Here is a 13,832-nt window from a genome sequence, read left to right on the forward strand (position 1 = left end):
ACCCAAATTTTGCATCAACAGAGATGGGACTGGAGATTATGCTAAGTGAAATAAGTCGAGCAGAGAATGTCAATTATTGTATTGTTTCACTTATTTGTGGAACATAAGGAATAACATGGAGGACATTCGGAGAGAAGGGGAAAATGAATAGGGAGAAATCAGAGTGGGAGATGAACCTTGAGAGACTATGGACTCTGGGACACAAACTGAGGGTTTTAGAAGGAAGGGGCTTAGGGGGATGGGTGAGCTTGATGATGGGTATTAGGGAGGACATGGATTGCATGGTGCACTGGGTGTTACACACAAATAATGAATTATGGAACACTACATCAAAAACTAATGATGTACTATGTGGTCACTAACAGAACATAATAAAAAAATAATAAAATAAGAAATAAGCCACCCTCAATAAAAAAGAAATATGGCATTTAATTTCCAAATATTTGACAATTTTACATATATATTTCTGTATTTGACTTCAATTTAATTTTGTTATGGTCAGAGAATTGCTTCTGTGATTTTCTTTTTTAATTTGTATGAGACTTATTTTATTCTCAGGATATGTTCTAGCTCAATGAATATTTCCTATACAAATTTAGTTATTCTCTAAAAAAATATTTATTCTTCTGTTGTTTGAAGCATATTCTATAAATGACAAGTAGACCAGTTCGGTGGGCACTGATGCTCAAGTTTCTTATCTCCTTTCTTATTTTCTGCCTACTAATTCCTGAAAATGTAATGTTATTTATGTCCTGCTATCATGTTCTATGTGTTCTAAAACTTGTATCAGGTTTTGCTTCATGTGTTTATTTGCCATTTGATGTCTATATATTATAAGTTGTTATGTCTTCTTGATGAACTGGCCACTTTATTTTCTAAAATCTTCCTCTTTTTCTCTGGTAATATTCCTTATTCAGAAGTCTTCTTTGTCTGACATTAATATTATTGGTCCTCCATAGTCCCTTATCATTAGTCTTCGCCTACAATATCTGGCTCAATTCTTTTATTATTCTATACACTATATTTAAAGTAAAATATATAGAATATAGTTTCTCTTTTCCTATTACACTGTCTAATAATCTCCTACATTTATTGTGATATTTCTTTTTAAATTTAATTTGATTTTTTCAGTCTTCCAAGATTCATTGTTTATACACCACACCCAGTGTTCCATGTAATTCATGCCCTTCTTAATACTCATCATGAGGCTCAGCCATCCCCCCACCCCCTCTCGTCCAAAACCCTGTTTGTTTGTCAGAGTCCACAGTCTCTTATCATTCATCTTCCCCTCTGATTTCCCCCAATTCACTTTCCTTTCCTTCTTGTAATGTCCTCCATGTTATTCCTTATGTGCCACAAGGAAGTGAAATCATATGATAATTGATTTTCTCTGCTTGACTTATTTCACTCAGCATAATATCCTCCAGTCCCAATCATGTTGATAAAAGTTGGGTATTCATCTTTTCTGATGGAGGTGTGATATTCCATTATATATATATATATATATATATATATATATATATATATATATATATATATATAAAATCTTCTATATCCATTTGTCTGTTGAAGGGCATTTTGGCTGTTTTCACAGTTGGGCAATAGTGGCCATTGGTGCTATGAACATTGGGGTACAATAATTTACATTAAATACTATCAATATTATCTTGGTATTTGTTTTCTGTATCTGCTTTTTGTTCTGTTCTCTCTTCCTTCTTGTTTTGGACTGAATATGTTTTACTATTCCTTTGTATCTATATTAGTGACTTGTTTATTAACAATAAACATATAATTATATTGTTCTCTGGTTGCACTGTTTATTTGAGAGAAGGCTTTCATTATTTCTGTTTTGTCCCCATATACGTAATGTCCATTTTTTCTCTAGGATGATTTAAGACTTTCTACTTAATACTGTTTTTTCAGCAATTGAATTATGATATCCTTTTTGTGTAGTCTTCTTTATGTTTATCTTACTTGAATTTCATTAATCTTTGATTTGTGGGTTTATAGTTTGCATCATAATTGGAAACTTTTTGTCTTTTATTAGTTGAGGCATTTTTTTTTCTTCACTTACTTCCTCTGGAGCTCTAATTACACATTGTTGGACTACTTGAAATTGTCCCAGAGTCACTGATTCTTTGTTTGTTTTTAAGATTATTTTCCCTCTGTGGGCTTCAGTTGGATTATTTCTATTCATTTGAATATTTTCTGCTCTTTTTTTATACTTTATTATTTTTATTAACATATAATGTACTCTTTGCCCCAGGGATACAGGTCTCTGAATCATCAAGCTTACATATTTCACAGAACTCACCATAGCACATACCCTTCCCAATATCCATAACCCAACCACCCTCTCCCTACCCCTCCTTCCCCCCAGCAACTCTCAGTTTGTTTTGTGACATTGAGTCTCTTATGGTTTGTTTTCCTCCAGATCCCATCTTGTTTCATTTTTTTTCCTTCCCTACCCCCAAACCCCCTGCCCTACCTTTCAAATTCCTCATATCAGAGAGATCATATGATCATATGATAAATGGCTTATTTCACTTAGTAAGAAATTTCATTTCTTTTGAGGACCGTGTAGTATTCATAGTGTGTGTGTGTGTGTGTGTGTGTGTGTGTGTGTGTGTGTGTGTGTAAATATATCACATGTTCTTTATCCATTCGTCTGTTGGTGGACATCTAGGTTCTTTCCATAGTTTGGCTATTGTGGACATTGCTGCTATACACATTCAGGTGCACGTCCCCCTTTGGATCACTACCTTTGTATCTTTAGGGTAAATATCCAGTAGTGTGATTGCTGAGTCATAAGGTAGCTCTATTTTCAGCTTTTTGAGGAACCTCCATGCTGTTTTCCAGAGTGGCTGCACCAGCTTGCATTCCCACTAACAGTGTAGGAGGGTTCCCCTTTCTCTGCATCCTTGCCAACACCTCTCTTTTCCTGACTTGTTAATTTTAACCATTCTGACTAGTGTGAGGTGATACCTCATTGTGGTTTTGATTTGTATTCCCCTGATGCCAAATGATATTGAGCACTTTCTCATGTGTCTGTTGGCCATCTGGATATCTTTGCAGAAATGTCTGTTCATCTCCTCTGTCCATTTCTTGATTGGATTATTTGTTCTTTGGGTGTTGAGTTTGATAAGTTCTTTATAGATTTTGGATACTAGCCCTTTATCTGATATGCCATTTGTGAATATCTTCTCCCATTCTGTCAGTTGTCTTTTGGTTTTGTTTACTATTTTCTTTGCTGTGTAAAAGCTTTTGATCTTGATGAAGTCCCAATAGTTCATTTTTACCCTTGTTTCCCTTGTCTTTGGTGATGTTTCTAGGAAGAAGTTGCTGTGGCTGAGGTTGAAGAGGTTGCTGCCTGTGTTCTCCTCAAGGATTTTAATGGATTCCTTTCTCACATTGAGGTCCTTCATCCATTTTCAAGTCTATTTTTGTGTGTGGTGTAAGAAAATATCCAATTTCATTTTTCTGCATGTGGCTGTCCAATTTTCCCAACACCATTTGTTGAAGAGACTATCTTTTTTCCATTGGACATTCTTTTCTGCTTCATCAAAGATTAATTGTCCATAGAGCTGAGGGTCTATTTCTGGGCTCTCTATTCTGTTCCATCGATCTATGTGTCTGTTTTTGTGCCAGTACTATACTGTCTTGATGATTACAGCTTTTTAATAGTTTTCTGCTCTTTTCTTATGCAGTGCCTAGTCTTGTGTTAACCCATTTGGTAATTTTTTCACTTTATATATTGTATACTTTTATTATTTCTGGGAGTTTCATTTGATTAAAAAATATTTTCCGTTTCTTTCCTCACAGTTTTGTCTTACTTTAAATAGTTCAGTGTATTTATAATGTATGTCTTCAATTCCATTATCTCTGCCAGTTTTGAGTCCATTTCTGTTCACTGATTTTCTGCTGGTTATGAATAAGATTTTCCTGCTTCTTTCTATGTCTAGTAATTTTTGTTGTTGTTGTTGGATACTAAACATTGGTATTGTTATATTGGTGAGCATCTGACTTTTTGTTGTTGCAAGTTTTTTGATTGACTCCTGGGTGGCTCAGTCAGTTAAGCATCTGTTTTTGGCTCAAGTCATTACCCCAGGGTCCTGGGATTGAGTTCCACATTGGGTTTCTGCTTGGAGAGAAACTGCTTCTCCCTCTGCCTGGCACTCCTTCTGCTTGTGCTCTGTCTCACTCACACTCTTTCTCTGGCAAATAAATAAAATCTTAAAAAAATATAAAAAAAATTTTACTTTAATCTGCCATTTTTTTTCCTAACTGTTTATTTGAGTATCAGTTTGTTCCACAACAAACTTGTTGAGGCATGTTTTAAAGTTTTGTTGGGTCAGGTCTAACATTGGTTCTATTATAGCTAGAATTTATTCTGACTGCTAAAGTTGGACTTTCTGGATTCCAGAATGTTTTTCAAAGCAACTTCACTTTGGTGCTTTAGAATTTGAATTCTTTCAGCAGTGTATGTATTCTAGGAACTATTCAGCTTTTATCACCATGGCAGTTCTTTGCCTGGCCTTATCCAATCCATGTGTTAGCTTGGTGTTTATTCAACAACAAACTACAAGGATTGTTGTCCATTACTTTCCCATATAATTGTTAGCTACCCCAGCTTCACAATTCCATTTCTTATTTCCTCAGTCAGTAAGACCCCAGTATTCTGCTTAGGATGTCTTCTCTATGCTATTACAATGTGTTTCTATGCATAAAAGTGGAAAATTATAAATGTCATTTCCCCTTGTCTTAGTGATCCCATTTTTGTGTTGTCTGTTCAACAACTAAAAATATTTTCTCATCCGTTTCCAGTTTACTAATTGACTAGTGTGAGAAAATAGAAGCAGAAGCCCAAATATATTTTTACATTTGCCATTCTTGTACTTTTTAATATTGCCCTAAAGACAAACCCAAATTTCAGTCTTGAATGGACCTGTACTAGGTATGTGTCCTTAGGAATTTTTATTTAAAATACTTGACTCAATTTCTACATCTATAGATTAATAACAATAATACAAATTATCATTATTTTATAGATGGATAAGTGTTATTGACAGAAATACGTTAAAAATTCTTTAGAAAAATATGGTTGTAAGTGTATAGCCCAGTACCTGGCATAATGCAGTCTCTCAAAATTATGTTTCCCTACCACATTACATTTCTTTTCATCTAGGATTAACACTCAGATGTAAAAAATTACATATATTACCTTATTTCTATAGATTTTCAAAGCAAACTGAGAATTTATTATATAAAATATGTTTTTGTGTGATGCATGATTCATATTTCTTTTCTTTCTCTCTCTCTTTATAGTTTTTTTTTTGATATAGTGTTCAATGATTCAATAGTTGTGTAACACCCATCACCATGCATGCCCTCCTTAGTACTCATCACCTAGTTACCCCATCCCCCATCAATTATGTAACCCTCAGTTTGGTTCCTGGAGTCCAGAATCTCTCATGGTTTTTCCCCCTCTCTGATTTCTTCCCATTCAGTTTTCCTTCCTTTCCCCTGTGGTCCTCTTAAATTCCACATACGAATGGTACCATGTGATAATTGTCTTTCTCTCCTTGACTTATTTCACTTAGCACAGTATAGTCCAGTTCCATCCATGTTGATGCACATGGTGGGTATTCATTCTTTCAAATGGCTAAGTAATATTCCATTGTATATATGAACCACATAATCTTTATCCATTCATCTGTTGAAAGATATCTCAACTCCTTCCACAGTTTGGCTGTTTTAGCTATTACTTCTATGAACATCAGGAAGCATATGTCCCTTCTTTTCACTATGTCTGTATCTTTGGGGTGAATACTTAACAGTGCAATTGTTGGGTTGCAGGGCCAGTACTTTTAACGTCTTGAGGAACCTCCATACTGTTTTCCAGAGTGGCTGTACCAGCTTGCATTTCCACCAACAGTGTAAGAGGGATCCCCCTTTTCCACATCCTCACCAACACTTGTTGTTCCTTGTCTTGTTAATTTTTGCCATTCTAACTGGTGTAAAGTGGTATCTCATTGTGGGTTTGATTTGTATTTCCCTGATGGTTAGAGCTATTTAATATTTTTTCATGTGTCTGATAGCCATTTGTAAGTCTTCTTTGGAGAAATTTCTGCTCATGTCTTCTGCCCATTTATTGACTGGATTATTTTCTTCTCTGGGTATTGAGTTTAATAAGTTCCTTATAGATCTTGGATACCAGCCCTTTATCTGTAATGTCATTTGCAAATATCTTCTCCCATTCCATGGATTGCCTTTTAGTTTTATTGACTCTTTCCTTTTTGGGGTAGAAGCTTTTTATATTGAGGGAGTCCCAATAGTTCATTTTTGCTTTCGTTTCCCTTTCCTTTAAGAGACATATCTTGAAAGAAGTCACTGTGGCTAATGTCAAAGAGGTTGCTGCCTTTGTTCTCTTCTAAGGTTTTGATGGATTCCTGTCTCACATTGAGGTCTCTCATCCATTTTGAGTTTATCTTTGTGTATGGTGTAAGAGAATGGTCCAGTTTCATTCTTCTGCATGTGCCTGTCCAATATTCCCAGCACCATTCATTTAAGAGATTATCTTTTTTCTCATTGGATATTCTTTCCTGCTTTGTTGAAGATTAGTTTACCATAGAGTTGAAGGTTAATTTCTGAGCTCTCTATTCAGCTACATTGATCTATGTTTTGTGTGTGTGCCAATACCATGCTGTCTTGATTATCACAGCTTTGTAATATAGCTTGAAGTACGTAATTGTGATGCCCCCATCTTTGATTTTCTTTTTGAGCAATTCTGTGGTCATTTGGTGTCTTTTCTAGTTCCCTACAAATTTTAGGATTGCTTATTCCTGCTCTGTGAAAAATGCTGATTGTATTTTGGTAGAGAGTGCATTGAAAGTATAGATTGCTCTGGGCAGCATAGACATTTTCATGTTTATTTTGACTTCTTTGCAATTTGAGGATATAGCATCTTCTAACACAGAGACAAAAAGTCAAGCAGAAACAGTCAGATCACCCTTCTTTTTCCTTTTTCCAGCCTGAGAGATTATAATTTCTTTCCCCACCTCCCCTCTTTTTTTTTTCTTTCTTTCCTTTTTTTGTTTTGGATCATCCTGGGTTTGGTGGCATATCTTTGGTGGCTTTTGACCACCTCAGATTTTTTTCTAAGGTGCATTTTGCTTGGGTTGCAGTTGGTATTTTGGACTCTGTCAACCATCCCTCAACAGAATGGCTAGGAGTTTCACAGACCTAATGGCTATGGATTAAAAGCAAGATATCAGAGATAGACTTCAGTGTAGGAATCATAAAGTCAATAGCTAGGCTTGAGAAAAGCATTAGTGACAATATGGAATCTCTAAGGCAGAAATGAGATCTTGTCAGGCTGAACTTAAAAATGTTACTATATGTTGGCTAACTGAACATAACAAAAATATTATGAATGAGATGCAGTCTATATTGCTTAATCTAACAGCCAGGGTAAATGAGGAAGAAGAATAAATCAGTGGTCTAGAAGATAAGCTGATAGAAAGAAGCTGATATAATTGTCTTCCTCAGCATCCTTACGCTGAAGAAGACAGGTATAGGCAGCCAGTAACCCATGAGAGTAGACTTAGATCAATGACATCATGAAACCTTCCAATGTCAGAATTATTGGGATCACTAAGGGTGTGGAGGGAGAAGACTAGAAGACATATTTGAGAAAATCATAGCTGAGAACTTCCTTAATCTGGGGGAAGGAAACAAGAATTCATATCCAAAAGGCAGAGAGGATCCCTACCAAAATCAATATAGATCAACACCCCAACATATAATAGTGAAGCTTGCAAATCTTAGAGCCAAGGAAACTATCTTGAGAGCAACTTGGGGGAAGATTTTTCTTACATAGGGAGGGAGGAACATCAGAATAGCATTAAACCTATACACTGGTAAGCCATAAAGGGCTGGCAAGACATATTCAGTGTGCTAAATGAGAAGAACATGCAGCCAATAATACTTTATCCAGCAAGGCTGTTATTCAGAACAGATAGGGAGATGAAGAGCTTCCATGACAAGCCAAAATAGAAAGAATATGTGACCACCAAACTAGATCTGCAAGAAATATTAAGGGGGATTTTGTAGTGAAGAGAAACCCTGAAAGTTACATAAACCAGAAATTAACAGAGACAATTTACAGAAGTAGGGAGTTTATAGGCAATACAATGGCAATGAATTCATATCTTCAATAGTTACTCTACATGAATGGGCTGAATGCTCCCCATCAAAAGACACAGGGTCTCATATTGGGTAAAAAAGCAGGACCTATCTATATGCTATCTACAAGAGACTCATTTTGAACCTAAAGACAACTCCAGGTTAAATGTGAGGGGATGGAGAACGCATTAACATGCCAACTAACCTCAAAAGAAAGCTGGGGTAACAGATTACCTTCCAAAGAACTCTGATCACCCATGAAATCAGACGGAGATCAGAATTATACACGTCAGGATCTCTACAGGAGCAGAAGACACCAGTGGGCAGGTAAAACAGAGTGGGAATGTTGGACTGATATCGGAAGATAAGCAAAAGGGGGAGGGAGCCACCAGAGGCAATGCATTGGAAAGTAATATCCCAATAAGAGAGTGCTCTGCGTCTGGGGACCAGCATTAACTTGGAGTCTGGTAGAAAGCACTCAAAAAGAGCAAAGGATCGCAATTGGGGGGGGGGGGACTGTGGGAATCGGGGCGGCTAGGGACAGGGGCTTAACTCCCCAGACCCAGGACAGCCACCCCTGGTGCAGAGCCAGAGAGAGTGCGGTGGAGAAACCAGGTCTTGGTCCCTGACCCACCAGCACGCCTGAGAGTTTGTGGGGTCTGGCTCCCTTGAGGGGCTGGGGGCCTCACCAGCCGGCAGAAGCACAGCCTTTTTGCAGTCCCCACACGAGTGCTGTGCCCTGCTATCAGAGTCCAAGTCGCGCCCCACGCCCTCCCCTGAGAGAGGTGCGCACAGGTGCCAGCCTGGTGCTCTCGGACCCGGACCAGGGAAGACCAGACACTCCCAGCTCGGGCCAGCGGGAAAATCTCAGTGTGCGATCACTTCTTGGAACCTCTCTGGCAGACTGGAGCTGCCCAGACAGTCGCCACTGCCGTGGTTTTGGGTACAAGAAAAAAATCCTGCGTCCCCAGGGACCACGACTCGGAACCTGCTCTGCCAGCGGCCAAGGGGAAATTTATTTGGGATCTGCAGCCAGACTGAGGCTCCTCTCTGAGAGGGAGGTCAGGGTGCAGTTTGCTTTCCTCTAAACCTACAAAAACCATCAAAAGCGGTCAAGGCGAGAGAGAAAAAAAAAAAGTGAACAAACATAAAAACCTACAGAGAACAAAAGCCTGAAAAAAACAGTTTCCTCAGAGACCACCCCCTTGAGGGGGGCGGGAGGACTTAATTCAGAAAACTACATTGACTGAAAACCCACGTGGCAGGTCCCTCCCCCAGAAAACCAACCAGGAAAGAAAAAAAAAAATTAAAAAAGACCACAAGAAACAACCACCACTACTTCATAGGACAACTTTTATTTTTAATTCATTCCCACTATTCTGGCTCATTTTTTTTATATAGATAATTTTTTAGCTTATTTACCATCACAGTGAGATGTCCAGTACATCAAATTCCATAATAACCTTCTAACCTGAACTTTTTGATACATACACATGCGTTTTTCTTTTGCATTTCTATTTTTTAAATTTCTTTTTTTTTAATTTAGTTTAGTTTAGTCTAGTTTATTCCTTTTTTACTTTTATTTTCTAATATTCATATACAGTTAAAATTCAAGGTAATCCCCTTTCCCCAATCAGTGCTACCCCTTTACGTAAACCAATTTTTAATCCCCCTTTATCTTAGGAAAGTTGAGTCCTTTAACAAAGATAACAAGATACATCCAGGAAGAATCAAAACAACCTTCCTCGCCCACACTGAGATTTTATAACCACTCTCCCATCTTTTTCTTCCACCAGTGTTTCTGTGTTTTTGTGTTTGTCCTGATAGTATATAAATCTTACACTTTGGGTTCTTTTTGACGAGGTTCTTCCTTTATTTGCATATATACATATATATATGCAAATTATATATATATAATTTTTTTTTCTCTTGACATATAATTTTACCAGTCTTCTTGTTTGTCTGTTTTAGTTTGTATACTTCATAAATCTTACCTTGGAGCCCATTTGGGCTGAATCTTCTCTTTCATCTTCCATTTCTTTCCTGTCTCTCTCTCTCTCTTTTTTATTTTTTTCTCTCATTTGGGTGGGGAATCCTGATTGCTCAGAAACGTTCCAGGGTGCACCTTGACTGCACCATGGTCGATACATCCAGCTACATCCGTTCAGCCATCTCTCACCAAAATGACTAGGAGGAGGAATGCCCAACAGAAGAAAATATAGAGGATGGGCCTTCTGCAACAGAGCTAAGGGCTATCAACATAGACAATATGTCAGAAGGAGAATTCAGGCTAACAATTATCCAGGCAATAGCTAAGTTGGAGAAAGCCATGGATGACCAAACAGAATTGATTAGGGCTGAACTGAAAGTGACCAGAGTTGATGTTGACAATGTTAGGGCAGAGCTGAAAGCTACTAAGGATGAGGTTCACAATGCTCTCAATGAGTTCCAATCTAATCTAAATACTCTCAAAGCTAGGGTAACTGAGAGAGAAGATAGAATTAGTGATCTGGAGGACAAACAGATAGAGAGAAAGGATCAGGAGGAAGCCTGGAACAAACAGCTTAGAAGCCATAAAAACAGAATCAGGGAAATAAATGATGCCATGAAATGTTCCAATGTCAGAATTATTCAGATCCCTGAAGGGGAGGAGAAATAAAGAAGCCTAGAAGATAAAGTGGAACAAGTTCTTGATGAAAATTTTCCCAATCTCATGAATGGAACCAGCATTCATATACTAGAGGCCGAACGGTCTCCACCCAAGATTATAGATGCCAGAAAAACATCAAGACATCTGATAGTCAAATTGAGGAATCATAATTGTAGATATAATCTCTTGAAAGCCGCTAGGACAAAGAGGCTCCATACTTACAGAGGAAAGCCCATCAGAATAACGTCAGACCTGTCCACAGAGACATGACAAGCCAGAAAGGGCTGGCAAGATATATTCAGGGCACTAAATGAGAAGAACATGCAGCCAAGAATACTTTATCCAGCAAGACAGACATTCAAAATGGATGGAGAGATAAAGAGTTTCCAAGACCAGCAAGGCTTAAAAGACTATGCAACCACCAAGCTGACACTGCAGGAAATATTAAAGGGGGGTTCTATAAAAGAGGAAAAATCCTAAGAATAGCATTGAACAGAAATATAGAGACAATCTACAGAAAGAGAGACTTCATAGGTAACACGATGTCAATAAAAACGTATCTCTCAATAATCATTCTCAATGTGAATGGCCTAAATGTGCCCATAAAATGGCACAGGATTGCAGATTGGATAAAATGACAGGACCCATCCATATGTTGTCTACAAGAGACCCATTTTGAACCTAAAGATACACCCAGACTGAAAGTGAAGGGATGGAGAAGCATCTTTCATGCCAATGGGCCTCAAAAGAAAGCTGAGGTAGTGATTCTCATATCAGACAAATTAGATTTTAAACTAAAGACTGTAGTCAGAGATACAGAAGGACACTACATCATTCTTAAAGGGACTATCCACCAAGAGGATCTAACAATTGTAAATATCTATGCCCCCAATATGGGAGCAGCCAATTACATGAGAAAACTGTTAATCAAGATAAAGAGTCATATTGAAATGAATACATTAATAGTAGGAGATCTTAACACGCCTCTTTCAGAAATAGATCATCAAAGCAGAAAATCAATAAAGAAACAAGAGCATTGAATGACACATTGGACCAGATGGACCTCATAGATATATACAGAACATTCCACCTTAAAACAACACAATACTCATTCTTCTCAAGTGCACATGGGACCTTCTCTAGAATAGACCACATACTGGGTCACAAATCAGGACTCAACCGATACCAAAAGACTGAGATTATTCCCTGCGCATTCTCAGATCACAATGCTTTGAAACTAGAGCTCAATCACAAGGAAAAGTTCAGAAGGAACTCAAACACCTGGAAGCTAAAGACGACCTTGCTGAAGAATGCTTGGATCAACCAGGAGATCAAAGAAGAACTTAATTCATGGAGACCAATGAGAATGAAGAGACACTTCAGTCCAAAACCTATGGGATACAGCAAAAGCAGTCCTAAGGGGGAAATACATAGCCATCCAAGCCTCTCTCAAAAAAAATGAAAAATCCAGAACACAGCAGCTGTCTCTACACCTTAAAGAACTGGAGAATCAACAACAAATCAAACCAACTCCACACATAAGAAGGGAAATAATCAAGATTAGAGCAGAGATCAATGAGGTAGAAACCAGAGATACAATAGAACATATCAATGAAACTAGAAGCTGGTTTTTTGAAAGAATCAATAAGATCAATAAACCTTTGGCCACACTAATCCAAAAGAAAAGAGAGAAAGCCCAAATTAATAAAATTATGAATGAAAAGGGAGAGATCACAACACCAAGGAAGTAGAAACAATCATCACACGTTATTATCAGCAGTTATACACCAATAAGCTAAGCAACCTAGCTGAAATGGATGCATTCCTGGAAAACTATAAACTCCCAAAATTGAACCAGGAAGGAATTGACAACCTGAATAGACTGATATCTAGTAACGAGATTGAAGCAGTGATCAAAAACCTCCCAAAAAACAAGAGCCCAGGATCTTATGGATTCCCTGGGGAATTCTACCAAACTTTCAAAGAGGAAATAACACCTATTCTCCTGAAGCTGTTTCAAAAAAATGAAGCAGAAGGAAAATTTCCAGACTCTTTCTATGAAGCCAGCATTACCTTGATTCCCAAACCAGGCAAAGACCCTACCAAAAATCATTTCAGACCAATATCACCGATGAATATGCTAAGATTCTCAACAAGATCCTAGCAAACAGGATCCAACAGCACATTGAAAAGATTATCCACCATGACCAGGTGGGATTCATTCCTGGGCTACAAGGATGGTTCAACATTCGCAAATCAATCAATGTGATAGAACAAATTAATAAGAGAAGAAAGAAGAACCACGTGGTCTTCTCAATTGATGCAGAAGAAGCATTTGTCAAAATCCAGCATCCATTCCTGATTAAAATGTTTCAAAATATAGGGATAGAGGGAACATTCCTGAACTTCATCAAATCTATCTATGAAAGACCCACAGCAAATATCATCCTCAATGGGAAAAAGCTTGTAGCCTTCTCATTGAGATCAGGAACACGACAAAGATGCGCACTCTCACCACTCTTGGTAAACGTAGTATTAGAAGTCCTAGTAACAGCAATCAGACAACAAAGAGAAATAAAAGGTATCCAAATTGGCAATGAAGAAGTCAAACTCTCTCTCTTCGCAGATGACATGATTCTTTATATGGAAAACCCAAAAGAATCCACCCAAAAACTACTAGAGCTCATACAACAATTCAGCAATGTGGCAGGATACAAAGTCAATGCACAGAAATCAGTGGCTTTCTTATACACTAACAATAAAAATACAGAAAGGGAAATTAGAGAATCAATTCCATTTACATAGCACCAAGAACCAAAAGATATCTGGGAATAAACCTAACCAAAGAGGTAAAGGATCTGTACTCGAGGAACTAAAGAACACTCATGAAAGAAATTGAAGAAGACACAAAAAGATGGGAGACCATTCCATGCTCTTGGATTGGAAGAATAAACCTTGTTAAAATGTCTATACTGCCTAGAGCAATCTATACTTTTAA

Source organism: Lutra lutra, chromosome 3, assembly GCF_902655055.1.
Source record: "Lutra lutra chromosome 3, mLutLut1.2, whole genome shotgun sequence".
NCBI classification, from domain to species: domain Eukaryota; kingdom Metazoa; phylum Chordata; class Mammalia; order Carnivora; family Mustelidae; genus Lutra; species Lutra lutra.